This window comes from Moschus berezovskii, chromosome 1 (assembly GCF_049115385.1).
Source record: "Moschus berezovskii isolate FMDL1 chromosome 1, NW_MosBer_1.0, whole genome shotgun sequence".
Taxonomy (NCBI): domain Eukaryota; kingdom Metazoa; phylum Chordata; class Mammalia; order Artiodactyla; family Moschidae; genus Moschus; species Moschus berezovskii.
Window position 1 is genome coordinate 65,513,652 of NC_142460.1, and position 26,615 is coordinate 65,540,266.

The window sequence follows — 26,615 nt, forward strand, 5'->3', positions numbered from 1 at the left end:
TGGTGTGCTACGATAGACTACCTGGTCTGTGTCTTGGTAGCCTCATCTGAAAGTGGAGATAATTTTAATATCTACTTCATAGGGTGGCTGTAAAAATTAAACATGATAACGCAGGTAAAGCAATTTAGTGAAGACCTGGCACAGTTCATAGTATGTGGCCCAATGAGTGTAGCTCTTGCCATATTACTGTTTTAATGAGCTCACATTTCTGTCAACATCCTCAAATTGTAAAGGTGATTGGTTTACAGACACTCCCTCCAACTAACCAATTTTTCAACAGTTTCCCCAGGATCAAAGCATGGTTTTGCTGTCCTGTTTAAATTCTCACAGAACAAAACAAATTTTCTTATTTTCCTACAACTACCATCACCCAGCTGAAACTAACCAAGTCTTCCAAATCTCTGCTATAATCAACCCTGGGCTTTTCTGCAGAAAGAACAACTTCTCTAGTTAATGAGGACTTCAGTGAAGGGTTCATTAAGTTTTTTTCCTCCAACAAAAGAATACTGTCCCCATGAAAAAGGCTCTTGAATTTCATTTTCTGCTCCCTGGATCAAGACGGGAGAGTGAAGTTCTGAGACGTGGTTTGAGGCCCTTTGGGGCGTGGGCATTTCGGAGCCCCAGTCCCTTCCACTCGGAAATGTTGGGGATTTAAGTCAGCGCAGGGCGCGCCTATAATTTCATCCCAGGAACCGGTTGAAATCACACTGTCTAAAGAAACCAGCCTAACCACCTGAAAAGGTGGAAGTAAAAGGAAGCAGGGCCGGGACTAGCCCTGGTGCGGAAGACCCCTGTCGGCCCAGGCCCCTCCCGGGCCCGCAGTGGCCGCCGAGTGCCACATCAGCACCCGCGCTCCACTTCCAGGTTCTTTCCGAGGATGCAGCGAGCAAGCCCGGGGGGTGGGGGGCGGGGCTTGAGGCCCGCGGGAGTGGCGGGCTGACCCGCCAATAGGCGGCAAGCGAGGACCCCCGGAGACCAATGAGCTGGAGCTTCTGCTAGCGGCGGCCGCCTAGACTCATGCCCCGCGGGGGAATCGGATGAGACACATCTGGACAGCTGCGCTGGGGAACTGTGCGTCCCCTTCTCGGGCCGACGTCAGCTGAGCACGTCTCCCACGTTCTCTCCTTGCAGCCACTTATTATTATTCATTTTCCCAATGAAGCAACCTGGAATCCACGTTTAAAACTTTTCCCCTCTGATGCGAGAGGGGGCCAGATCCCATCCTACTTGTTTAACGTTCCTGGGGCTCTGGGATCCCAAGGACAGAAACAGCAACAACGAAAGCCCAGCCGCTGTCTGATTTAAAACTGGTAAAGTGGGAAAACTAGTATTGAGTAAGACCGAGTTGGGTAAGTTTTGGATACGCGTTGGATATCCTATTTATCGCTCTGTGATCTCTACCCTGCGCCTTTTCCTGTTCTCACTGGCCCTCTCTTCATCAGGGAGAGAATAACGCTTGCTGCCACAAACTGCACAGACTTCGTTTCCTTTACTTCTTTGGTAACACTTTAGTTTGGGGGTCATCTCTATGCTATTTTTAAAAATTTCCTGGGAACAGAAATTTAACTGCTTTCCTGTTAAAAGCCTCTTCTAACTTCAAAGTTGAACTATCCATAACTTTATTTTTCTGTTTTCTTTCTGTGAGAACAGTGTATACATTTGTAGAGCCGGTATTTTTATCTATCCCGTACACTCCGTTTTGGTAGAGGATTGAAAAGTTATCTGGGTTATTCACTTCTAATGAAACTTTTACTTTCTTTTTTTTAAATTATTTTTTAAAAATTTAAAAAATTTATTTATTTTAATTGGGGGCTAATTACTTTACAATATTGTTTTGGTTTTGCCAACATTGACATGAATCCACCCTGGGTGTACATATGTTCCCCATCTTGAACCCCCCTCCCACCTCCCTCCCCATCTCATCCCTCTGGTTCATCCCAGTACACCAGCCCCGAGCATCCTGTATCATGCATCGAACTTGGACTGGCGATTCGTTTCACATATGTACATGTTTTAATGCCATTCTCCCAAATCATCCCACCCTCGCCCTCTCCCACAGAGTCCCAAAGACTGTTCTATACATCTGTGTCTATTTTGCTGTCTTGTATGCAGGGTTATAGTTATCATCTTTCTAAATTCCATATATATGCGTTAGTATACTATATTGGTGTTTTTCTTTCTGGCTTATTTCACTCTATATAATAGGCTCCAGTTTCATCCACCTCATTAGAATTGATTCTAATTTATTCTTTTTTAATTGCTGAGTAATACTCCATTGCATAAATGTACCACAGCTCTCTTAGCCATTCATCTGCAGATGGACATCTAGGTTGCTTCCATATCCTGGCTATTATAAACAGTGCTGTGATGAAACTGGAGTACATGTATCTCTTTGAATTCTGGTTTCCTCGGTGTGTATGCCCAGGAGTAGGATTGCTGGGTCGTATGGAAGTTCTATTTCCAGTTTTTTGAGGAATCTCCACACTGTTCTCCATAGTGGTTGTACTAGTTTGCATTCCCACCAACAGTGTAAGAGGGTTCCTTTTTCGCCACACCCTCTCCAGCGTTTATTGCTTGTAGACGTTTGGATAGCAGCTATTTTGACTGGCGTGAAATGGTACCTCACAGTGGTTTTGATTTGCATTTCTCTGATTATGAGGAATGTTGAGCATTTTTTCATGTGTTTATTTGCCATCTGTATGTCTTCTTTGGAGAAATGTCTGTTTAGTTCTTTGGCCCATTTTTCGATTGGGTCATTTATTTTTCTGGAATTGAGCTGCAGGAGCTGCTTGTATATTTTGGAGATTAATTCTTTGTCAGTTGTTTCATTTGCTATTATTTTCTCCCATCCTGAAGGCTGTCTTTTCACCTTGCTTATAGTTTCCTTTGCTGTGCAGAAGCTTTTGATTTTAATTAGGTCCCATTTGTTTATTTTTGCTTTTATTTCCAATATTCTGGGAGGTGGGTCATGGAGGATCCTGCTGTGATTTATGTTGGAGAGTGTTTTGCCTATGTTCTCCTCTAGGAGTTTTATAGTTTCTGGTCTTACATTTAGATCTTTAATCCATTTTGAGTTTATTTTTGTGTATGGTGTTAGGGAGTGTTCTAGTTTCATTCTTTTACAAGTGGTTGACCAGTTTTCCCAGCACCACTCGTTAAAGAGATTGTCTTTTCTCTATTGAATATTCTTGCCTCCTTTGTCAAAGATAAAGGTGTCCATAGGTGCATGGATTTATCTCTGGGCTTTCTATTTTGTTCCATTGATCTATATTTCTGTCTTTATGCCAGTACCATACTGTCTTGATGACTGTGGCTTTGTAGTAGAGCCTGAAGTCTGGCAGGTTGATTCCGCCAATTCCATTCTTCTTCCTCAAGATTGCTTTGGCTATTCGAGGTTTTTTGTATTTCCATACAGATTGTGAAATTATTTGTTCTAGCTCTGTGAAAAACACCATTGGTAGCTTGAGAGGGATTACATTAAACTTATAAATTACTTTGGGTAATATATTCATTTTCACAATATTTATACTTCCAATCCATGAACATGGTATATTTCTCCATCTATTAGTGTCCTCTCTGATTTCTTTCACCAATGTTTTATAGTTTTCTATATATAGGTCTTTTTTTTTTTTAGGTAGATATGGCAACCCACTCCAGTGTTCTTGCCTGGAGAATCCCAGGGACGGGGGACCCTGGTGGGCTTCTGTCTATGGGGTCACACAGAGTCGGACACGACTGAAGTGACGCAGCAGCAGCAGCAGCATTCCTAAGTATTTTATTCTTTTCATTGCAACGGTGAATGGAATTGTTTCCTTAATTTCTTTTTCTATTTTCTCATTGTTAGTGTATAGGAATGCAAGGGATTTCTGCGTGTTGATTTTATATCTTGCAACTTTACTATATTCATTGATTAGCTCTAGTAATTTTCTGGTAGAGTCTTTAGGGTTTTCTGTGTAGAGGATCATGTCATCTGCAAACAGTGAGAGTTTTACTTCTTCTTTTCCAATTTGGATTCCTTTTATGTCTTTTTCTGCTCTGATTGCTGTGGCCAAAACTTCCAAAACTATGTTGAATAGTAGTGGAGAGAGTGGGCACCCTTGTCTTTTTTCCTGACTTTAGGGGAAACGCTTTCAATTTTTCACCATTGAGGATAATGTTTGCTGTGGGTTTGTCATATACAGTTTTTATGATGTTGAGGAATGTTCCTCTATTCCCGCCTTCTGGAGGGTTGTGATCCTAAATGGATGTTGAATTTTGTCGAAGGCTTTCTCTGCATCTATTGAGATAATCATATGATTTTTATTTTTCAGTTTGCTAATGTGGTGTATTACATTGATTCATTTGCGGATATTGAAGAATCCTTGCACTCCTGGGATAAAGCCCACTTGGTCATGATGTATGATCTTTTTAATGTGTTGTTGGATTCTGATTGCTAGAATTTTGTTAAGGATTTTTGCATCTATATTAATCAGTGATATTGGCCTATAGTTCTCTTTTTCTGTGGCATCTTTGTCAGGTTTTGGGATTAGGGTGACGGTGGCCTCATAGAATGAGTTTGGAAGTTTACCTTCCTCTGCAATTTTCTGGCAGAGTTTAAGTAGGATAGGTGTTAGCTCTTCTCTAAATTTTTGGTAGAATTCAGCTGTGAAGCCATTTGGACCTGGGTTTTTGTTTGCTGGAAGATTTCTGATTACAGTTTCAATTTCCATGCTTGTGATGGGTCTGTTAAGATTTTCTATTTCTTCCCGGTTCAGCTTTGGAAAGTTGTACTTTTCTAAGAATTTTCCCATTTCTTCCAAGTTGTCCATTTTATTGGCATATAATTGCTGATAGTAGTCTCTTATGATCCTTTGTATTTCTGTGTTGTCTGTTGTGTTCTCTCCCTTTTCATTTCTAATTTTATTGATTTGGTTTTTCTCCCTTTGTTTCTTGATGAGTCTGGCTAGTGGCTTGTCAATTTTATTTACCCTCTCAAAGAACCAGCTTTTAGCTTTGTTGATTTTTGCTATGGTCTCTTTTGTTTCTTTTGCATTTATTTCTGCCCTAATTTTTAAGATTTCTTTCCTTCTACTAACCCTGGGGTTCTTCATTTCTTCCTTTTCTAGTTTCTTTAGATGTAGAGTTAGGTTATTAAGTTGACTTTTTTCTTGTTTCTTGAGGTGTGCCTGTATTGCCATGAACCTTCCCCTTAGCACTGCTTTTATAGTGTCCCACAGGTTTTGGGTTGTTGTATTTTCATTTTCATTCATTTCTATTCGTATTTTGATTTCTTTTTTTATTTCTTCTATGATTTGTTGGTTATTCAGCAGTGTGTTGTTCAGCCTCCAGATGTTGGGATTTTTAATAGGTTTTCTCCTGTAACTGAGATAGTCTTACTGCATTGTGGTCAGAAAAGATGCTTGGAATGATTTCAATTTTTTTGAATTTACTAAGGCTAGATTTATGGCCCAGGATGTGATCTATCCTGAAGAACATTCCGTGTGCGCTTGAGAAGAAGGTGAAATTCATTGTTTTGGGGTGAAATGTCCTATAGATATCTATTAGGTATAACTGGTTAATTGTGTCATTTAACGTTTGTGTTTCCTTGTTAATTTTCTGTTTAGTTGATCTATCCATAGGTGTGATTGGGATATTAAAGTCTCCCACTATTATTGTGTTATTGTTAATTTCCCCTTTCATACTTGTTACTATTTGTCTTACATATTGTGGTGCTCCTATGTTGGGTGCTTATATATTTATAATTGTTATATCTTCATCTTAGATTGATCCTTTGATCATTATGTAGTGTCCTTCTTTGTCTCTTTTCACAGCCTTTGTCTTAAAGTCCATTTTATCTGATATGAGTATTGCTACTCCTGCTTTCTTTTGGTCTCTATTTGCGTGGAATATCTTTTTCCAGCCCTTCACTTTCAGTCTGTATGTGTCCCTTGATTTGAGGTGGGTCTCTTGCAGACAACATATATGGGGGTCTTGTTTTTGTATCCATTCAGCCAGCCTTTGTCTTTTGGTTGGGGCATTCAACCCATTTACATTTAAGGTAATTATTGATAAGTATGATCCCGTAGCCATTTTCTCATTGTTTTGGGTTTGAGTTTATACACCCTTTCTCTGTTTCCTGTCTAGAGAAGGTCCTTTAGCATTTGTTGGAGAGCTGGTTTGGTGATGCTGAATTCTCTCAGCTTTTGCTTGTCTGTAAAGCTTTTGATTTCTCCTTCATATTTGAATGAGATCCTTGCTGGGTACAGTAGTCTGGGCTGTAGGGTATTTTCTTTCATCACTTTAAGTATGTCTTGCCATTCCCTCCTGGCCTGAAGAGTTTCTGTTGAAAGATCAGCTGTTATCCTTATGGGAATCCCCTTGTGTGTTATTTGCTGCTTTTCCCTTGCTGCTTTTAATATTTGTTCTTTGTGTTTGATCTTTGTTAATTTGATTAATATGTGTCTTGGAGTATTTCGCCTTGGGTTTATCCTGTTGGGGACTCTCTGGGTTTCTTGGACTTGGGTGATTATTTCTTTCCCCATTTTAGTGAAGTTTTCAACTATTATTTATCTCCTCAAGTATTCTCTCATGGTCTTTCTTTTTGTCTTCTTCTTCTGGGACTCCTATGATTCGAATGTTGGAGCGTTTAACATTGTCCCAGAGATCTCTAATATTGTCCTCATTTCTTTTAATTTGTTTTTCTTTTTTCCTCTCTGTTTCATTTAGTTCTACAATTCTATCTTCTAGCTCGCTTATCCTGCCTTCTGCCTCTGTTATTCTACTGTTTGTTCCCTCCAGAGTGTTTCTGATCTCATCTATTGCATTATTCATTGTATATTGGCTCTTTTTTATTTCCTCTAAGTCCTTATTAAACCTTTCTTCCATCTTCTCAATCCTCTTCTCCAGGTTATTTATCTGTATCTCCATTTTGCTTTCAAGATTTTAAATCATTTTCACCATCAAAATTCGAAATTATTTATCAGGTAGATTCCCTATCTCTTCCTCTTTTGTTTGGGTTGGTAAGCATTTATCCTGTTCCTTTATTTGCTGGGTATTTCTCTGCCTCTTCATCTTGCTTACGTTGCTGTGTTTGGGGTGGCCTTTCCGTCTTCTGGCAGTTTGTGTAGTTCTCTTTATTGTGGAGTTTTCTCGCTACGGGTGAGGTTGGACGGGTGGCTTGTCAAGGTTCCCTGGTTAGGGAAGCTTGTGTCGGTGTTCTGGTGGGTGGAGCTGGATTTCTTCTCTCTGGAATGCAATGAAGTGTCCAGTAATGAGTTATGAGATGTCAGTGGGTTTGGAGTGACTTTGGGCAGCCTGTATATTGAAGCTCAGGGCTATGTTCCTGTGTTGCTGGAGAATTTGAGTGGTATGTCTTGCTCTGGAACTTGTTGACCCTTGGGTGGTGCTTGCTTTCAGTGTAGGTATGGAGGCGTATGATGAGCTCCTATCGATTAATGTTCCCTGGAGTCAGGAGTTCTCTGATGTTCTCAGGATTTGGACTTAAGCCTCCTGCCTCTGGTTTTCAGTCTTATTCTTGCAGTAGCCTCTAGACTTCTCCATCTGTCACTTCCAAGTTGGTTCCCTCTGTTTTAGCTTCTGTTTGCTGGTCTCTTCAGTGTCTAATTTCTGCCCTGACACTAGGTGGCGGTGGTGGACACTTTTTAAGGTTCACTTATTCAGTCCTGTTCTGGGAAGGGAGGAACGCTGCAGACAAATATCTCTGGCGTCTGTGGGGAGTGCTCACAGTGTCTCGGCCACATTGGATTTGCCACCGCTCACGGCGTGTGTGCTGTCCCTGTCTACACTGCACAGGCTCTAGGTTGCTCTGCCGATAACTGTCTGAGGCTGGCACTGGGTTGCATGTACATCCCAGGTCTAAGCTGCTCAGGTTCAGGTACTCAGGTACTCCACAAAGATGCAGACTTGGTTGGGCCTGCCTTTTGTGCCCTTCCCCGGTCTGAGCAGCTCAGGTGACCAGGTGTTTGGCGAGCACGGTTGCTGCAACTTCTTGCCTCTGTGGTCCCTCCTGCTCTGCTTTCTGTGTGTACAAGTGGCGCACCTTTTCAGGCGGATGTTGACCGGCCAGAAACCCAAGAAGTCTTGGTTAGCAACAAAGCCTGTTTGCAGTTTGGTATCGGATGCCTCTCTGGGGCCGTGATTGCCCCCTTCCGGCTCTGGCTGCCCTCCCCTGCCTGTCTCTGCTGGGGATGGGCCGTCTGCAGCCGGCTAGCTCTGCTCAGTCCTTTGTTCTGTGAGCGGGACTGGCGGAGTCTTAGGTTAGGGCTTTTTGCCTTTTCACGGGGTAGTTATCCCACAGTCTGCTTTGTTATCTCCAGTCAGCTCCCCCAGACTGCCTTCATGGCATTCAGGCCAGGTCCTCACTCTAAGCAGTTCAGCCAGCTCCTCCCTGCCCAGTCCCCGCTTGCTAATGGCGTATGCAGGTGTCTGCTCTGCTTCTCTGCTGGAAGTTACCATTGGGCATGTAATCTGTGGGTTTTAATTATTTCTTTCTTTTTCCTCCCGGTTATGTGGCCCTCTGAGGTTCCAAGGCTCTCCACAGACTCGCCAGTGAGAGTGTTTCCCGGTGTTTGTAAAGCCTCCTCTTTTTAAAGCCTCCCTTCCCAGGACGGAGCTCCATCCCTCCCTCTTTTGTCTCTCTTTTTATCTTTTATGTTTTTTCCTACCTCCTTTCAAAGACAATGGGCTGCTTTTCTGGTGCCTGATGTCCTCTGCTGGCATTCAGAAGTTGTTTTGTGGAATTCATTCAGTGTTAAAAGGTTCTTTGGATGAATTTGTGGGGGAGAAAGTGGTTTCATTGTCCTATTCCTCCGCCATCTCGTTCCCTCTCCAAAACTTTTACTTTCTTTATTAAGATGTTTAATATTAAATTATTTATTTATTTATTTATTTTTCAAAAACCCAACATATTATCTTTATTTGGTACAGTACTGCCTAAAGGCATAAACCAGGTAGCCAGAACTCAAGGACAGATTCAAGGGATAGATTCTCACAGACTTATTAAATTTACAGATGCTGCTTTTCTTTTTTCTTTTTCTTTAGTAAGATTTCTTCATGCCCTCGTTTGCAACTGCTATTCCTCAGGAGAAAAAAAAAAGTAATTTTTTTTCTTTTCTTCTCTATACATTTTTGCTTTATCCAAAGTCCATTATTTTCCTTTTATTTTTCAATCTATCCTTCATGTTAGATTTTCTTCAGATGTCTGGCAATCTTTTGATGCCGCTCCATTTTGGAGAGGGAGAAATCAAATTGCTAATTGGAAGCTTCTGTGTGTTGATTTGACTTGCTGAGCATTCCACAGGAAGGTGTGTAGTTGATTAGAGGCTGGGAGCCCTCTATCAGCTTCTGGAGGCCTTTTTTTCTTGTGCCTGTGTCATTTAATGACACTCCTGTAAAAAAATAATACATTGTCTTGCACTACCACACATAGCTACACTGAAGAGATGGTAGTTCTGTCAAGCAAAGTGCCTTCTGGGGAGATACAAATGCGTGCCTTTTCCAGATTGACCTGCTGAAGTGTTTTTGATCAGAGAGCATCCTGTTTATATCATACAATTCCCCAAACACCAATACAAAGCATATTGGAACTTTCAAAGTTAATTAGCTATGAGCTGGTTTTCTGTTGCCTTTAAGGTAATAGAAATTGAAATCTATATTATGTGGATAAAAATTAACCCCAAGTTTCACTTACTTAAGAATTTGAGGGAGTGACACTTAAGGAGAACCAGACAGTACAGGGTAAGAAGCAAAAGCATACCATAGTAAAATGATTTTCTAGAGGCTGTGAGGCTCTAGAAAATGTGGCATTAATAATAGAATAGTATTTTAACATCTCTGGGTTGAGACTATCCCCTCGTGGGGGGCGTGGTAACCCACTCCAGTATTCTTGCTGGAGAATCCCATGGACAGGGCAGCCTGGTGAAAGTGGTTTTGCCGTCCTATTCCTCTGCCATCTTGTTCCCTCTCCGAAACTTTTACTTACTTTATTAAGATGTTTAATATTAAATTATTTAAATCCTGAATTGTTATAGGTAGTTACTGTTTCACTTACATGTGAATGAAGCTCGATGTCTTTTCTGTATTCTCCTGCTCATTTGTGGTAGGCACAAATTCTTCTTTGATCATTAAAAAAAAAAAATTAAACATGTGTTTAGACATGTTGTACTTCCATTATATATACCAATAATGTTATATTAATCGCACTAGGTATCACTACGTACATCAATAATGCATATCCACTATGTACATCAATAATGTTATGACCACTATGTACAGACCACTATGTACATCCCTATGTACATCAGTAAATAACATCAATGTTATGTATTAATCCCATAATTTCATCAAAATAATATTCATAATCGGAGAAGGCAATGGCACCCCACTGCAGTACTCTTGCCTGGAAAATCCCATGGCCGGAGGAGCCTGGTGAGCTACAGTCCATGGGGTCGCTAAGAGTCAGACACAACTGAGCAACTTCAATGTCACTTTTCACTTTCATGCATTGGAGAAGGAAATGGCAACCCACTCCAGTGTTCTTACCTGGAGAATCCCAGGGACGGGGAAGCCTGGTGGGCTGCCGTCTATGGCATTGCACAGAGTCAGACACGACTGAAGTGACTTAGCAGCAGCAGCATTATGCAGAGTGGTTGTTAAATCTTTGTGCTTCCACATAATCTGATATTTATTTCAGGATTTAGAAATGGAAATGTTGGCAAATGTTGAGCTAGGTGAATGGCCTGAGGCTCATTCCATCTTAGACATCTTTGTTTAAGCAATGACTTAGATTTGAGGCTTTTCAGGTATTATTTACTATTGTGGCATTTGTGACCAGAATTAATCTTTAATTTCTGACTTAGAAAGCAGTAGGTGCCTTCATTGCAAGTGCATTTTTTATTCAGAAAAGCATTGCACACTGTGAGTGGAAGAGTTGAAGTGGTTTCCAGGGCTGGAGGTTTAGAAGAAACAGTGTTGCAAGGGTCAGTATAAAGAGCCAGCTGGCATGGTTCAAGTCACAACCCTGCTGTTTGATCTTGAGCAAATTACTCAGCCCATCTTACCTCAGTTCCATCCTCTGTGTGTGGACATAATATTACCTATCACCGGCTCCCTTCTCAGGTTCCCCTGCTGCACTTGTTTTCCCAGCCACCGTTCTGACCTCTACACTAGCACCTAGGGTTTACTAAGTGCAGACAAGTTGTTAATGGGACCTTGAGTATGGCTGTAAGGGAGAGAGAGTCTGGAGAGGAGAGTGAGGTAGAATTTATCAAGCACCTTAGAAAGATCCAGAAGGTTCTGGGAAAGAAAACTTATTATAGGATGGTTTTATAGGAGGGTTGACATTTCTGGGCCTGCTTTGGTTGAGGGGAAAGGGATCCTAGAACAGAAGGTGGCAGGCATTCTAGGAGAAAGGGAAAGCTTGGCCAAAGCATTGAGGCTAGAAAGTGTGAATCTATCCTCAAGACATTGGGTTGTGATAGGGATGATTCATAGGAAGTTAGTAGATGGAAAGGTGGAAAGGTGGGGAGGTAGGAGAGGGAGGTGGGGAGAGCCTATGGGGAAGGAGAGGGTTGGGAGGTAAGATTGGTAGGAAGTGGCAAGCTGAACTGGTGGCAGCTGCATAGTTGGAGGTGTCTCTGGAATGATCCATCTCTGGAGTCCAGTTTCTACCCCTTGCCAAGCACACCCTCCCCATCCATTCCACTGCTTCAGTGACCCCCAACCCACCCCCTTCAGGGCCTTGAAGGACTGCCCAATGAGTTTGGGTCCCACCCTTGGAATCACTCTTGTGGTGGCTGTCTTGGAGCCCTGCTGAAGTGGTTTGGCACCCTGGATTACTACTCAGGCTACGTTTCAGATGTCGGCTTCTTTCTAAAGTCCTTGACATGGTTGTGATTGTTGCACCCATCCCCAAACCCCTACACATGCAGTGTGTGCTGGAAAGCCCTTTTTCATGTTGCTAAGAGAGTCGCGCATTCACATGGTAATATTTATAACCTTATGATGTACAATCATTGAAGAAGATAAGACCTGTAGTATTCACCTCAGTGGAAAGTCAGTTTGGAGATCTCTGCTGTCTCTTCCTTGGGAAGCATTGAGCTGTGTCAGAGAGAACCCAAGTCTGGTCCTGATGCTGCTGTGGACCACCTGTGTGACCTTGGGCAAGACTTTGAGCCATTATGGTCTTCTCTGTGCCATCAACTGTAAAAAGATCTCTAAGGCCCCTCTTCCCTTGGATGATTCTTTTATTCTTCTTGCATCCTCTAGAGTCCAACCTTAACCACTAGTCTGTGCTGCCTTGGGTATAATACATGAGAGCTGCTTTTTTTTGTTTATAACAACGGTAGTCAAGAAGTCAATGGAAGGAGGATCACTGGAGGTGGGGGGACCATTTGGAGGAGTGGAGTTGGTACAATTTCCCAGGAGTGGCCAGAATTTCAGCATGACTCTTGTGTATGGATGTGTGGCACATGCAGACAGGTGATGTTTTGTTGTTGTTGTTCAGTTGCTAAGTTGTGTCCGACTCTTTGCTACCCCATGGACTGCAGCAGATGCCATTCAACCATCTCATCTGGAGATGTTTTTTACTTGTTTTTTAGATGGAGCTCATTACAAATAATCATCTGTCTTTTCATCTTGATTGAACAGAACTACCATAGACCTTGGACTTATGGTAGACTTTCAGTAATATCAGATGAATCATTGCTGCCTTTGAAAAACTGAAACAGAGTATACAAGCATCAAAAGTAATGATTTCCCCTTTAGTTACCTGCCTTCTTCCCTCTCTACTAGTTTTTCCAGAAGTAATTTTGTTAGTAATTTGGTCTGTATCCTTCCAGTCCTTCTCCCAGAGTCTACTCATGGGTGTAGATCTAAACATGAATATAATTAAAAAATATTAATAGAACCACAGTAGTTTCATTTGAAAAAACAGAGAAACAATGAAATGTCCCAAGGCTTGTGGAAGAATGGGGCAGATGTCAGGTACACTTTCCATTCTTATTACTTGTGAATCCTTGTTTGTTTTTTTTTTTAAATTTCTAGAGACACTGTGGTTTTGGGATAAGAACTTCTCATGGTGAAGGTCAACGTAGGACTATTTGAGGAGTCCTGTTATTAGTCATACCCAGTCTGGATTTGAATTTTGGGAATTCAATCTTAAATTTTTTAATATAGTGAATCAACTTCAAAATATTTCTTGAAAAACAGTTTAATTTTCTTTTTATCTTATTAACTTAGTGTGGTCACTCTTTTCAGTCCAGCACACTGAGTGAGCACACAGACTCTGGAGTCAGACTGAGGGTTTCAACCTGATACCTGCTTCTTGCTAGTGTAGCTCGAGTAAGTCACTTTGTCTTGGAGGCTTTATTACCTATAAAATGGGGATATCAAAGCCACTAAATGAGAAAATCAGCAGAAAACATCTATCACGGTGTCTGCATCATACTAAAGCCTATACATGTAAGCAGTTCATTTTTTACTGTGGTAAAAAGCATAACATAACATTTGTAACCATTTCTAAGTGTACAGTTCAGTGACGTCAAGTACATTCACGTTTTTGCGCAACCGTCACCACTGTGCATCTCCAGAACTTTTTCATCAAATCAAAACTCTGTTCTCATTCAGCAGTAGCTCTTTATTACCTTCCCCTGTCCTCTCAGCCTCTGTCAGCAACCATTCTACATTCTCTCTCATGTGTCTGACTACTCTAGGTATCTCATATAAGTGAAACTATACAATATTTGTCTTTTTATGACTGACTTATTTCACTTAGCATATGTCTTCGAAGTTCACCCACAGTATACTGTCATTATTTGATTTCTTTTTAAAGCTTAATAATTTTTCTTTGTATATATATATATATCCCATTTTGTTTATCCAAAACAAATGTTGATGGACATTTGGTTTATTTCCATCTGCGAAGTTAATTTTTTCTGTCAATTTGTCCAGGCTACAGTATCCAGACATTTAGTCAAACATTATTCTAGATATTTAGTGAAGGTATTTTTAGGCTTGAGGGTTTAACCCCATGAGGGCTTCCCCTGTGGCTCAGTGGTAAAGAATCCTCCTGCCAATGCAGAAGTCACAGGAGATGTGGGTTCAATCCCTGGGTAGGGAAGATCCCCTGGAGAAGGAAATGGCAGCCCACTCCAGTATTCTTGCTTGAAAATGCCATGGACAGAGAAGCCTGATGTGCTATAGTCCATGGGGTCCCAAAAGAGTAGGACATGACATAGCAACTAAATAGCAACTACTTGCATAAAATTCAAATGACATCCCTCATTTCCAGGTAGCCCTGTATTAAATTACTATCCTCACACTTTAAATGAACAAAGTATAAAGTTCTGAATTTCACTTTAATATGTCTAGGTATGGACTTAAAAAAATTTTTTTAACAGCTTGTTTTCTTTTGATGTGTCCTTTATATTTGAAGACTCTAATATAAAGTCTTCCTTTAGATCAGAGAGTTGTTTTCCAGTTATTTGAATCTTGCTTCCTCTCTCTATAAGCCAGAAGTAATTCAGACTAATGATTGTCAACATCTGTTACAGGAAGAGGGGAAAAGCCAGCATGGAGAGAGGCATGTAGTAAGGAGCACGTTTAGGACAGATTTAGGGACCTGTGTATTAAATACATAATGAAAAGTTAATAACATCAAAAAATGTTAATGCAGAAGGAAAAATCGTGAAAAATGCTCATACCAAAATCATGTGGTAGCTGAACCTTGAGGACAAAGGCCTGAGGAAGAGGGAGTCATGAGGAGAGAGAAGGTTTTGTTGAGAAAGAATGGGGGGTATTGGGGTCAGGGACCTAGAAGCTCTAAGCCAGCAGGAAGGAGAACTGACAGCCCGGCGTCTCCGTCTCTGGTGTCGCTTCTCCTCCTCCTGCTCTGCCCTCAGTTTGTGTGCATCAGGGGCATGAAGACAGACTGTGGGAGAGCCGGGTGATCTGACTTTTTCCTTGTTGCTTGTGTGACTTTTCAGACAAGTTGTTTCCACTGCGAGGAGCAGAAGAATGGATCAATGAGGATGAATGAGATCATCCTCCTGGTGCAAGTGGGAACACCCCATACGGACACGAAGCCTCATTTTCCTCATCAGAAAATCAGGCTTTTCTCCCTCTACTTCTAAGAGAGGATTCATGAAGTCCTGTATGTAATGGGGCTTCGTGAACTGTATTGTGTTTTATGGAGGAGAGAGGTTATGTGACTGTGATCACACTTTAAAGCTCTTTCTTCACAGAAAGATGCACAAACAACTAATGGCTAAGTGAATGACAGTTTATTAGGTGTCAGCTCTTCTCAGGGTTCTTCTCGTTTTACCATCATGGATACCTTATGGGGTAGAGGCTATTATTATTTTAGAGATGAGATAACTGAGCCCCAGAGAGGTTAAGTAACTCTTCCAAGGTCACACAGTGATGAAATCAGGATTTAAGCAGAGGATAACCTCCTTGCAATGTCTGAATGCTTTATGCCATGTGTAATATTATCCTCAGGAGTGACGCACCTGTTGTTGGTTGCCACTTTTTGATATTCACCATGGCCTGAAAGGTAAGCTGGCTCTGCCTTCATCCACCCATCTCCACTTTGCCCCCTCTTTTCCCAATGCTAATGAAATGTAGTCAGACTTTGGATAAAAAAGTAGGTTCATGTAGAGGACACGTAATGATTTGAGGTGTGAGATACTTGTTTTGTTCTTTCATCTACAAGCTCAGGCTTGGACTGGTGCTTCTCTCATGTTCTCCATTAGCAATAACTTTGCCACTAGTTTCAAAATGAGTGAGATGGCCAATACCAAGTCCCAGAGAAGATCTGTGAGCAACTCTGCTCAAATAGGGCTTCCCTGGTAGCTCAGATGGTAAAGAATCTGCCTGAAATTTAAGAGATGAAGGTTTGATCCTCGAGTTGGGAAGATCCCTTGAAGAAGGGAATGGCAACCCAGTCCAGTATTTTTGCCTGGAGAATTCCATGGACAGAGGAGTCTGGCAGGCTACAGTCTGTGGGGTTTCAAAAGAGTTGGACATGACTGAGTGACTAACACTCACACACTGCTCGAATAATGCAACCTACTTCTCCTCTGATAAACTTGGCCTCATGATGTCCAGATTGTATTTACACCTTATACAAGCCTTTTAGGCTGTTTGTTTCCTTCCCCAGAAATGGAGCTGGTGTGAATCAGGATGGTACAGAGGACATTCCAATTGCTGTTGGGATTAGAAAATAAAAGATTGATAGTGTGATTGTTGATATTGTTGATGAGAATTCATTGGTGGAGAGCATGACGGTTACTCAATGAGTTGAGAGGAAACACACCTTCTGGGAAAAAGCTTTGGCTTTGGCCTGGGCGTTTACCATCCAGAGGCCGTCTGTGTGGAGACAGTCATGAGTCTTGTTGCTTTCCAGTTTCCAAATGGAGCACTACTGTTGCAGTGAATGAGAAGGAAGCAACTCCAAAATTGCTCATGTGGCCATGGAGAGACGTGGGTTATACAAAGCAAGCTTATGCAGCTGGAAGAGGTACTGGAGGGTCAACATCATTTCAGGCTGGACTTCCAGTATCCTTCTTGCCTTTTAAACCCATTACCTAGTCTAATGATTTCCAACTTTCAGAAGAGGATTTTATTGCCTTTTCTTAATGAATTGGCATGGTAATGAGAACAATTTTCCTTTTTTTTTGGTGGGTGTGTGCTTGCTCATGCTCAGTTGTGTCCAACTCTTTGTGACCCCATGGACTATAGCCCACCAGGCTCCTCTGTCTACGGAATTTTCCAGGCAAGGATATTGGAATGGGTTGCCATTTCCTACTCCAGGGGATCTTCCCAACCCATGGATCAAACCCGCGTCTCTTGCATCTTCTGCATTTACAAGTGGATTCTTTATCAATGAGCCACCTGTGAATCCCTTTAGTGGCAAAAAAAAAAGTATATTAAATAGATCTGAGGATGTGAAGTAGGAATGTGTCTTCTATCAAACATTCTAGGAGATTCTTGGGTTGGTGGCTCAAAATCCTCATTTTTAAAAACTCAGGTTAAAGTGGTATCTTTTCTGTGTAATAATATTGGTGTTTAGTGCTAAGTTGATTGAATTTGAAAGAATTTCTGTTTTGTCCCAAGATAGAGTAACAGGGCCAGATTTATGCTTATCCTAATAATAATAAGCATGGAGAAGGCAATGGCAAGCCACTCCAGTGCTCTTGCTTGGAGAATCCCATGGATGGAGGAGCCTGAGGGTCGGACACGACTGAGCGACTTCACTTTCACTTTTCACTTTCACACATTGGAGAAGGAAATGGCAACCCACTCCAGTGTTCTTGCCTGGAGAATCCCAGGGATGGGGGAGCCTGGTGGGCTTCCATCTATGGGGTCACACAGAGTCAGACATGACTGAAGTGACTTAGCAGCAATAATAAGCATAAATAATAAAAAATATCAGATAAAATATATGAAGCAATATATGGGTTTTGAAACACTGGTCATCAGGCAATGGGAGGGCAGTGATCTCCAGGAAATTACAAAGAGGTGAACACACCAACTGCTCCTGCTGATCCCTGGGAGAGGGTCCAGGCTGAGCCCCAGGTGGAACTCGTACTCCTTGAGTTGAGGAGGTGGTGCTGAGAGCCCAGGAAACCAAGGTGGCCAGAGTTCACAGGACTGAGCTACAGAACCAAGAGAGCTGCACAGAGAGGGGTCACTGGAGACATGCGGGAAGGCCCCTCACGTGTTCATAAGAGTAAGTGAGTCAACTGCAGGAGGCTGGAGGGTGGCAGGAGGGGTGCAAAGATTAGGGAGAGGGTGGAGAGCAGTGCCCTGCAGTCACAGAAGTCTGGGAATATTGCTTGTTCCCTCCAACCAGATTGGAAAACTTATAATTCACAAGTATTGGGCAGAACACTCAGGAAGATCTGGCCTCAGTAATGGGGAATAGTTAACCCTACAGTGATCCCTGCTCCTGACATGCCTAACAGATCATTAAAAAGCGATACCTGAGAGGATCAGACTGCTCCCAGGTTACCTACTCACCCCAGAACAGACTTCAAGAATATTTAAAAATATGAAAAAATATCCAGTGCCCAAAAAGACAAAATTCACAATGTCTGGCACCCCAAAGTAGTAAAGCAGTTGTGTTTAAAATGAAATACACTGTCCTTGACTGACCTGGAGGTTTTTTTCCACACACTTTTTTTGTACCATTATGAAGTCAAACAGTTGAGTCCTTCAGTGTAACATTTTGTACATAACATGCCCTACTCTGCCAAACCACGGTCTGGTTTGATATTTATTTTGGCTTCTGAGATAGCAGTTCCTCTTTCATGTCTATTATTGTTTTTTAAATATGTTTCCTGTGTTTGGTAACTCCAGCTTGTGCACTGGCTTATGGGAAGGTAAACTCGGTCAGTGCATCATGTATCTACCCCAAGCATTGGAGGTGGGAGCAATGAATGGATGGTGAAGTGGGGCTGATTCTCTAAGGCTGATGGGTGACTTGGAATCAAACGCCTTAGAGAGCAGTAAGGGCCAAACCAGGGAGTCCAAGATCTGCTGACAGGTTTAAGGGGTGAGTTCAGCCAGGGTCTAGAACCAGAAGCCTCTGAAATTCAACAGGCATGTACCAGTGTTGTGCTAGGACTGAAGCTGAAGAGTCAGACCTTGACTTTGCTACTCGCAGTTTGAGGTTGGGTTAGAGAGATTACTCCGGGGTCGTGCATGAGCTTAATGCTCTGGGGGTCCATAACTGACCTCCAGACTTCAAGCTTGGGCTATCTCTTCTCCTCTGAGATTGGGTAATTTTTAATTTGGTCACCAAGCACCAAGTGTGTTTTTCTGATTCATCGCTGCCTGGAAGTTCAGTCTGACACCCTGTCTTCTGGGTATCTCTTCTTTAATGCTTTGCTACTTGAAGAAACAAGTGTTCTTCAGTTTGGCTGGTGCCAAGCACCTTGCCATTCTCTCCCATTCTGCCTGAGCAGATAGGTGACTTTTCTTCTTATAAGTCTCTTGGATGGTGTCTCTTGAAAGTGTATGTTTCTTAAAATGTTATGTCCCAGATCAATTTGTGAGAAACTAAGAAAGCTCTTACTTGAAGATAAGGACAAAATATCACTACTATAATTTGATGAAAATGTTACTTTCTTTGAAGGATTGGGGCTAAAGGGTCAGTCTTTGAAAAAATTGGAAGTCAGTTTGTCTTTTAAAGCAGAGGTCTTAAGATCACGTTTTCACCTGAAAAGGAGGCTCTTGATCAGAAATCTTCCAAAACCTTATTTTTATTCCCAGTGTTGGCTGGACTGTGGGTTGGGTTACCTCAGCAGGAATACAGAGATGCATACTGGTCAGTATTCTCATGGTCTCTATGATGGTTCTTGTGGCAGAAACAGTTCACTTGCAGTATTTAATAATGATAATAATAACAGCAGCCACAGTGTTAGATGGTGGATGGAAAAATTCTATCACTTTCATTTCCTTTCAATCAGCATTGATTGGAGGAGGATCCTTTCCTCTCTGGTGTTTTCCGGTGAGAGAGATGAGGAGAGCATGGGTGAGGCTTTCTGTCTTCACTTGATGAGCTTAGAACCATTTCCTGTCTTCCTGCACATATCTGGGACCATCAGCCTGTTTGGAAGGTGTAGTCAAGGACAAAGGTTGTGGTTTCTGGAGAGAAATGCACAGAAGAACTTGATACAGTCTAACGGTTGTTAATTGTGGTAGGTGTAACTGGTTTTGCTTTTTGGGATATTGTTATTGTTGTTGTTCGGACTCTTTGTGACTCCATGGACTGCAACACACCAGGCTCCTCTGTCCTCCTCTATGTCCTGGAATTTGCTGTCCATTGAGTTTGGCTCATGTCTATTGAGTCAGTGACGCTATCTTACCATCTCGTCCTCTGTGGTCCCCCTTCTCCTGCCTTCCATCTTTCCCAGCATCACAGTCTTTTCCAATGAATCAACTCTTCCCATCAGGTGGCCGACGTATTGGAGCTTCAGCATCAGACCTTCCAATGAATTTTCAGGGTTGATTTTCTTTAGGTTTTACTGGTTTGGTCTCCTTGCAGTCAATGGGACTCCCAAGAGTCTTCTCCAGCACCACGATTTGAAAGCATCAATTCTTCAGTGCTCAGCCTTCTATATGGACCAACATCCATTCATGACTACTAGAAAAACCATAAATTTGACTGTAAGGACCTTTGTCAGCAAAGTGATGTCTCTGCTTTTTAATATGATGTCTAGGTTTGTTATAACTTTTCTTCCAAGGAGCAAGTGCCTTTTAATTGCATGGCTGCAGTCACCATACATGATGATTTTGGAGACCAAGAAAAGAAAATCTGCCAGTGCTTCCAATTTCTCCCCTTCTATTTGCCGTGAAGTGATGGGACCAGATGCCATGATCTTAGTTATTTTTCTTTTTTCTTTCAGATCACACGAGTGTATTTTCTATTTGTTTTGTGTATAGTTAGGTCCATCTGATTGGTTTAAACCAGTTAAGCCTTCTCTACTACCTCTCTTTTGCCTCTATGGTGAACATAGAGTCCACGTGTTGAAGATGGCCTCCAACAGAAATGTGATCTGAATTTCTAAAGCGTTGCTTGAAGGAAAGATGCCCAGGAAAGCCACACAATTAGAACTGCTCTGTTGTTTTTAATTTGCATAATATGTAACCTTTCACATTAGAAGCTACTTAGTTTTTCTAATGTTGAGCTTGAAGCCAGCTTTTTCACGCTCCTCTTTCACCCTCATCACGGAGCTCTTTAATTCCTCTTCAGTTTCTGCCATTCAGTTCAGTTCAGTTCAGTTCAGTTGCTCAGTCATGTCTGACTCTTTGCGACCCCATGAATCACAGCACGCCAGGCCTCCCTGTCCATCACCAACTCCCGGAGTTCACTCACACTCACGTCCATCGAGTGATGGTGATGCCATCCAGCCATCTCATTCTCTGTCCTCTTCTCCTCCTGCCCCCAATCCCTTCCAGCATCAGAGTCTTTTCCAGTGAGTCAACTCTTCGCATGAAGTGGCCAAAGTATTGGAGTTTCAGCTTTAGCATCAGTCCTTCCAATGAACACCCAGGACTGATCTCCTTTAGAATGGAGTGGTTGGGTCTCCTTGCAGTCCAAGGGACTCTCAAGAGTCTTCTCCAACACCACAGTTCAAAAGCATCAATTCTTCGGTGATCAGCACTCTTCACAGTCCAACTCTCACATCCATATATGACCACTGGAAAAACCATAGCCTTGGTTAGACAGACCTTGGTTGGCAAAGTAATGTCTCTGCTTTTTAATATGCTATCCAGGTTGGTCATAACTTTCCTTCTAAGGAGTAAGTGTCTTTTGATTTCATGGCTGCAATCAGCATCTGCAGTGATTTTGGAGCCCCCCAAAATAAAGTCTGACACTGTCTCCACTGTTTCTCCATCTATTTCCCATGAAGTGATCGGACCAGACACCATGATCTTAGTTTTCTCAATGTTGAGCTTCAAGCCAACCTTTTCACTCTCCTCTTTCACTTTAATCAAGAGGCATTTTTAGTTCCTCTTCACTTTCTGCCATAAGGGTGGTGTCATTTGCATATCTGAGGTTATTGATATTTCTCCCGGCAATTTTGATTCCAGCTTGTGCTTTTTCCAGCCCAGCGTTCCTAATGATGTACTCTGCATATAAGTTAAATAGGCAGGGTGACGATATACAACCTTGACGTACTCCTTTTCCTATTTGGAACCAGTCTGTTGTTCCATGTCCAGTTCTAACTGTTGCTTCCTGGCTTGCATACAGGTTTCTCAAGAGGCAGGTCAGGTGGTCTGGGATTCCCATCTCTTTCAGAATTTTCCACTGTTTATTGTGATCCACACAGTCAAAGGCTTTGGCATATTCAATGAAGCAGAAATAGATGTTTTTCTGGAACTCTCTTGCTTTTTCCATGATCCAGTAGATGTTGGCAATTTGATCTCTGGTTCCTCTGCCTTTTCTAAAACCAGCTTGAACATCTGGAAGTTCACAGTTCATGTATTCCTGAAGCCTGGCTTGGAGAATTTTGAGCATGACTTTACTAGCGTGTGAGATGAGTGCAATTGTGCGGTAGTTTGAGCATTCTTTGGCATTGCCTTTCTTTGGGATTGGAATGAAAACTGACCTTTTCCAGTCCTGTGGCCACTGCTGAGTTTTCCAAATTTGCTGGCATATTGAGTGCAGCACTTTCATAGCATCATCTTTCAGGATTTGAAATAGCTCAACTGGAATTCCATCACCTCCACTAGCTTTGTTTGTAGTGATGCTTCCTAAGGCCCACTTGACTTCACATTCCAGGATGTCTGGCTCTAGGTGAGTGATCACACCATCGTGATTATCATGGTCGTGAAGATCTTTTTTGTACAATTCTTCTGTGTATTCTTGCCACCTCTTCTTAATATCTTCTGCTTCTGTTAGGTCCATACAATTTCTGTCCTTTTTCGAGCCCATCTTTGCATGAAATGTTCCCTTGGTATCTCTAATTTTCTTGAAGAGATCTCTTGTCTTTCTATTCTGCTGTTTCCTCTATTTGTTTCCATTGATCAGTGAGGAAGGCTTTCTTTTCTCTTATTTCTTTCTGCCATTAGACTAATATAATCTGCATCTTTGAGATTGTTCATATTTTTTCAGCAATTCTGATTCCAGTTTGTGATTTATCCAGCTCAGCATTTCACATGATGTACTTTGCATTTAAGTTAAACATGCAGAGTGAAAATATACACCCTCGACGTACTCCTTTCTCAGTTTTGAACCTGTCTGTTGTTCCATGTCTAGTTCTAATTGTTGCTTCTTGATCTGCATACAGATTTCTCAGGTGACAGGAAAGGTGGTCTGGTACTCCCATCTCTTGAAGAATTTTCTTCAGTTTGTTTTGTTCACACTATCAAAAGCTTTAGTGAAGACAATGAAGCAGAAGTAGATGTTTTTCTGGAATTCCCTTGCTTTCTGCATGATCCAGTGAGTGTTGGCAGTTTGACATCTAATTCCTCTGCCTCTTTGAAACCCAGCTTGTACATCTGGAAGCTCTCAGTTCGTGTACTGCTGAAGCTTGGCTTGAAGGATTTGGGGCATAACCTTGCTAGCATGTGAAATGAGCACAATTGCATGGTATTTGAGCTTTCTTTGTCATTGCCCTTCTTTGGGGTTGGAATGAAAACTGACATTTTACAGTCCTGTGGCCATTTCTGAGTTTTCCAAATTTGTTGACATATTGAGTGCAGCACTTTAACAGCATCCTTTTAGGATTTGAAATAACTTAGCTGGAATTCAGCCACCTCTACTAGCTTTCTTAGTAACAATTCTTCCTAAGGCCCTCTTGACTTCACAGTCCAGGATATCCAGCTCTAGGTGAGTGATTACACCATCATGGTTATCCGGGTCATAAAGGCCTTTTTTTTTTGTACAATTCCTCTGTGTTCTTGCCACCTCTTCTTAATCTCTTCTGCTTCTTTTAGGTTCTTAACTGTTTCTGCTTTTGGCATGATTTTTATTTATTTCTGTTTGAGTGATAATGAGTAAGAAAGGGTAGAGTGTTGGGTCAAAGTACTGTGCCTTGATAAGCAGTTACATTCTGATTTCCTCTCAGATGGGAGTTTATTTTTCCCTGAGATGAGAATCTGCTTGACAGTGGGAAACCCTTGAAGCAGGCAGGAGCCTTTGCATTGCTTCAGCCTCTGTCCCACTTCCATCCCCACGTTTGTCTCTGCCCTCCACCCTCATGCTCTTCAGCCTCTGTCCTGCTCCCGTCTCCAAGTTTGTCTCTGCCCTCCACACTCATGCTCTTTTGCCAAAAGCCACAATAGCCCTTCTGTTGACAGCTTTCTCCAAGACCTCATTTACCCAGAAACTGCACAGGATTCAGTAGAGGCTAAGGAGGGATTCTTCCCCCTCCTGTTTTCTGTGTATATTATTTTGGAGATTGGAAATCAAATTTTCATGCCACTCTAGAAGTCCTTCTTTAAGATTTTTTAAAAATAAATTTATTTATTTTTAATTGAAGGATAGTTGCTTCACAATATTGTGTTGGCCTCTGCTGTATATCAAGATGAGTCAGCCATAGGTATACATATGTCTGCTTCCTCTTGAACCTCCCTCCCACCTCCGACCCCTTTCCACCCCTCTAGGTTGTTACAAAGCCCCAGTTTGAGTTCCCTGAGTCATACAACAAATTCCCATTAGGTATCTATTTTACATATGGTAGTGTATATGCTTCCATGTTACTCTCTTCATTCCTCCCACCTTCTCCTTCCTCTCTACCCTCTGCCTGTGTTCATAAGTCTCTTCTCTATGTCTGCATCTCCATTGCTGCCCTGCAAATAGGTTCCTTGCTACCATCTTTCTAGATTCCATGTATATGCTTTAATATACAATATTTGTTTTTCTATTTATGACTTACTTCACTCCGTATAATAGGCTCTAGGTTCATCCACCTCATTAGAACTGACTCAGATGTGTTCCTTTTTATAGTTGACTAATACTCCGGGAGTTGGTGATGGACAGGGAGGCCTGGTGTGCTGTGATTCATGGGGTCACAGAGAGTCGGACACGACTGAGCGACTGAACTGAACTGAACTGAACTGAACTGAATATTCCATTATATATATATACACCACAGTTTCTTTATCCATGCATCTCTCGATGGACATCTAGGTTGCTTCCATGTCCTAACTATTGTATATAGTGCTGCAATGAACACTTGAGAACATGTGCCTTTTTCCATTTTGGTTTTCTCGGGGTATATGCCTAGGGCTTCCCAGGTGGCTCAGTGGTAAAGAATCTGCCTGCAATGCAGGATTTGCCGGAGACACAGGTTGGATCCCTGGGTTGGAAAGATCCCCCGGAGGAGGAACTGGCAACCCACTCCAGTATTCTAACAGTGGAATTATTGGGTCATATGGTAGTTCTACTGCCAGTTTTTTGAGGAATCTCCATACTGTCTTCCATAGTAGCTGTAATCAATTTACATTCCTATCAATAGTGCAAGAGGGTTTCCTTTTCTCTGCACTCTCTCCAGCATTTATTGTTTGTGGATTTTTTGATGATGATCATTCTGACCAGTATGAGGTGATATCTCATTGTAGTTTGGATTTGCATTTCTCTAATAATAAGTGATATTGAGCATCTTTTCATATGTTTTTTAGCCATCTGTATGTCTTCTTTGGGGAAATGTCTATTTAGGTTTTTTGCCCACTTTCTGATTGGGTTATTTGTTTTTCTGGTATTGAGTTTTATGAGCTGCTTGTCTATTTTGGAAATTAACCCTTTGTCAGTTGTTTCATTTACTATTATTTTCTCCCATTATGAGGGTGGTCTTTCCACCTGTTTATAGTTTCCTTTGCTGTGCAAAAGTGTTTAATTAGGTCCCACTTGTTTATTTTTGTTTTTATTTCAATTACTCTAGGAGGTGGGTCATAGAGAATCTTGCTGTGATTTATGTCATACAGTGTTCTGTCTGTTTTCCTCTAAGAGTTTTATAGTTTCTGGTCTTACGTTTAGGTCTTTAATCCATTTTGAGTTTATCTTTGTGTTTGGTGCTAGGAATTATTCTAGTTTCATTCTTTCATACATAGCTTTCCAGTTCTCCCAGCACCATTTATTGAAACGACTCTTTTCCCCATTCAAATTCTTGCCTTCTTTGTCAAAGATAAGGTGCCCATAGGTGTGTGGGTTTATCTCTTGGCTTTTTATCTTGTTCCATTGGTCTGTATTTCTGATTTTGTGCCAGTACCATACTGTCTTGATGACTGTAGCTTTGTAGTATAGTCTGAAGTCAGGGAGGTTGATTCTTCCAGCTGCATTCTTTTTTCTCAAGATTGCTTTGCTATTTGGGGTCTTTTGTGTTTCTATGTCAATTGTGAAAATTTTTGTTCTAGTTCTTTGAAAAATGCCATTGGTAACTTGATAGGGATTACATTGAATCTGTAGATTACAGTTGGTAGTATAGTTATTTTCACAGTATTGCTTCTTCCAATCTAGGAGCATAGAATATCTCTCCATCTGTTTATGTCATCCTTGATTTCTTTCATCAGTGTCTTACAGTTTTCTGTATACAGCTCTTTTGTCTCCTTAGATAGGTTTATTCCTTGGTATTTTATTCTTTTTGCTGCAATGGTAAATGGGATTGATTACTTAATTTCTCTTTCTAGTGTATAGTAATGCAAATGATTTTTATGTATTGATTTTATATCCTGCAACTTTACTAAATTCACTGATTAGCTCTAGTAATTTTGTGATAATATCTTTAGGGTTTTCTATGTATAGTATCATGTCATCTGCAAACAGTGAGAATTTCACTTCTTCTTTTCTAATCTGGATTCCTTTTTTATTTCTTTTTCTTCTCTGATTCCCATAGCTAGGACTTCCAAAACTATATTGAATAATAGTTGTGAGAGTGGACACTATTGTCTAGTTCCTGATCTTAGAAGAAATGCTTTCAGTTTTTCACTGTTGAGAATAATGTTTGCTGTGGGCTTGTTGTATATCGCCCTTATTATGCACAGGTAGATTCCTTTTATGCCCATTTTTTGAAGAGCTTTTATCACAAATGGGTGCTGAATTATGGCGAAAGCTTTTTCTGCATCTCTTGAGATTATCACATAGTTTTCATCTTTTAATTTGTTAATAT

General features: G+C 41.4%; 1 protein-coding gene and 1 long non-coding RNA gene across 5 annotated transcripts in view; one reads left to right on the forward strand and one right to left on the reverse strand.

Annotated features, from left to right (window-relative positions):
* Positions 1 to 1,029: 1,029 nt before the first annotated feature.
* Positions 1,030 to 26,615, forward strand: part of LOC129547113 (transmembrane protein 45A-like) — a 131,191-nt gene continuing 105,605 nt past the window's right edge. For 3 of the 4 annotated variants that reach the window (XM_088836572.1, XM_055413234.2, XM_055413016.2), the window contains exon 1: positions 1,030 to 1,349. The gene's annotated coding sequence lies outside the window, so the exon portion shown is untranslated. Of the gene's footprint in view, positions 1,350 to 3,640; positions 3,771 to 26,615 lie in introns of those variants that run through there. The other variant, XM_088836567.1, reaches the window with a different exon arrangement.
* On the reverse strand, positions 7,022 to 10,655 carry LOC129547449 (uncharacterized). Its single transcript, XR_008684097.2, has 3 exons — positions 10,540 to 10,655; positions 10,049 to 10,112; positions 7,022 to 9,386 (listed from the first exon to the last, which is right to left on the reverse strand). It is a non-coding gene; the product is annotated as an uncharacterized LOC129547449 (long non-coding RNA).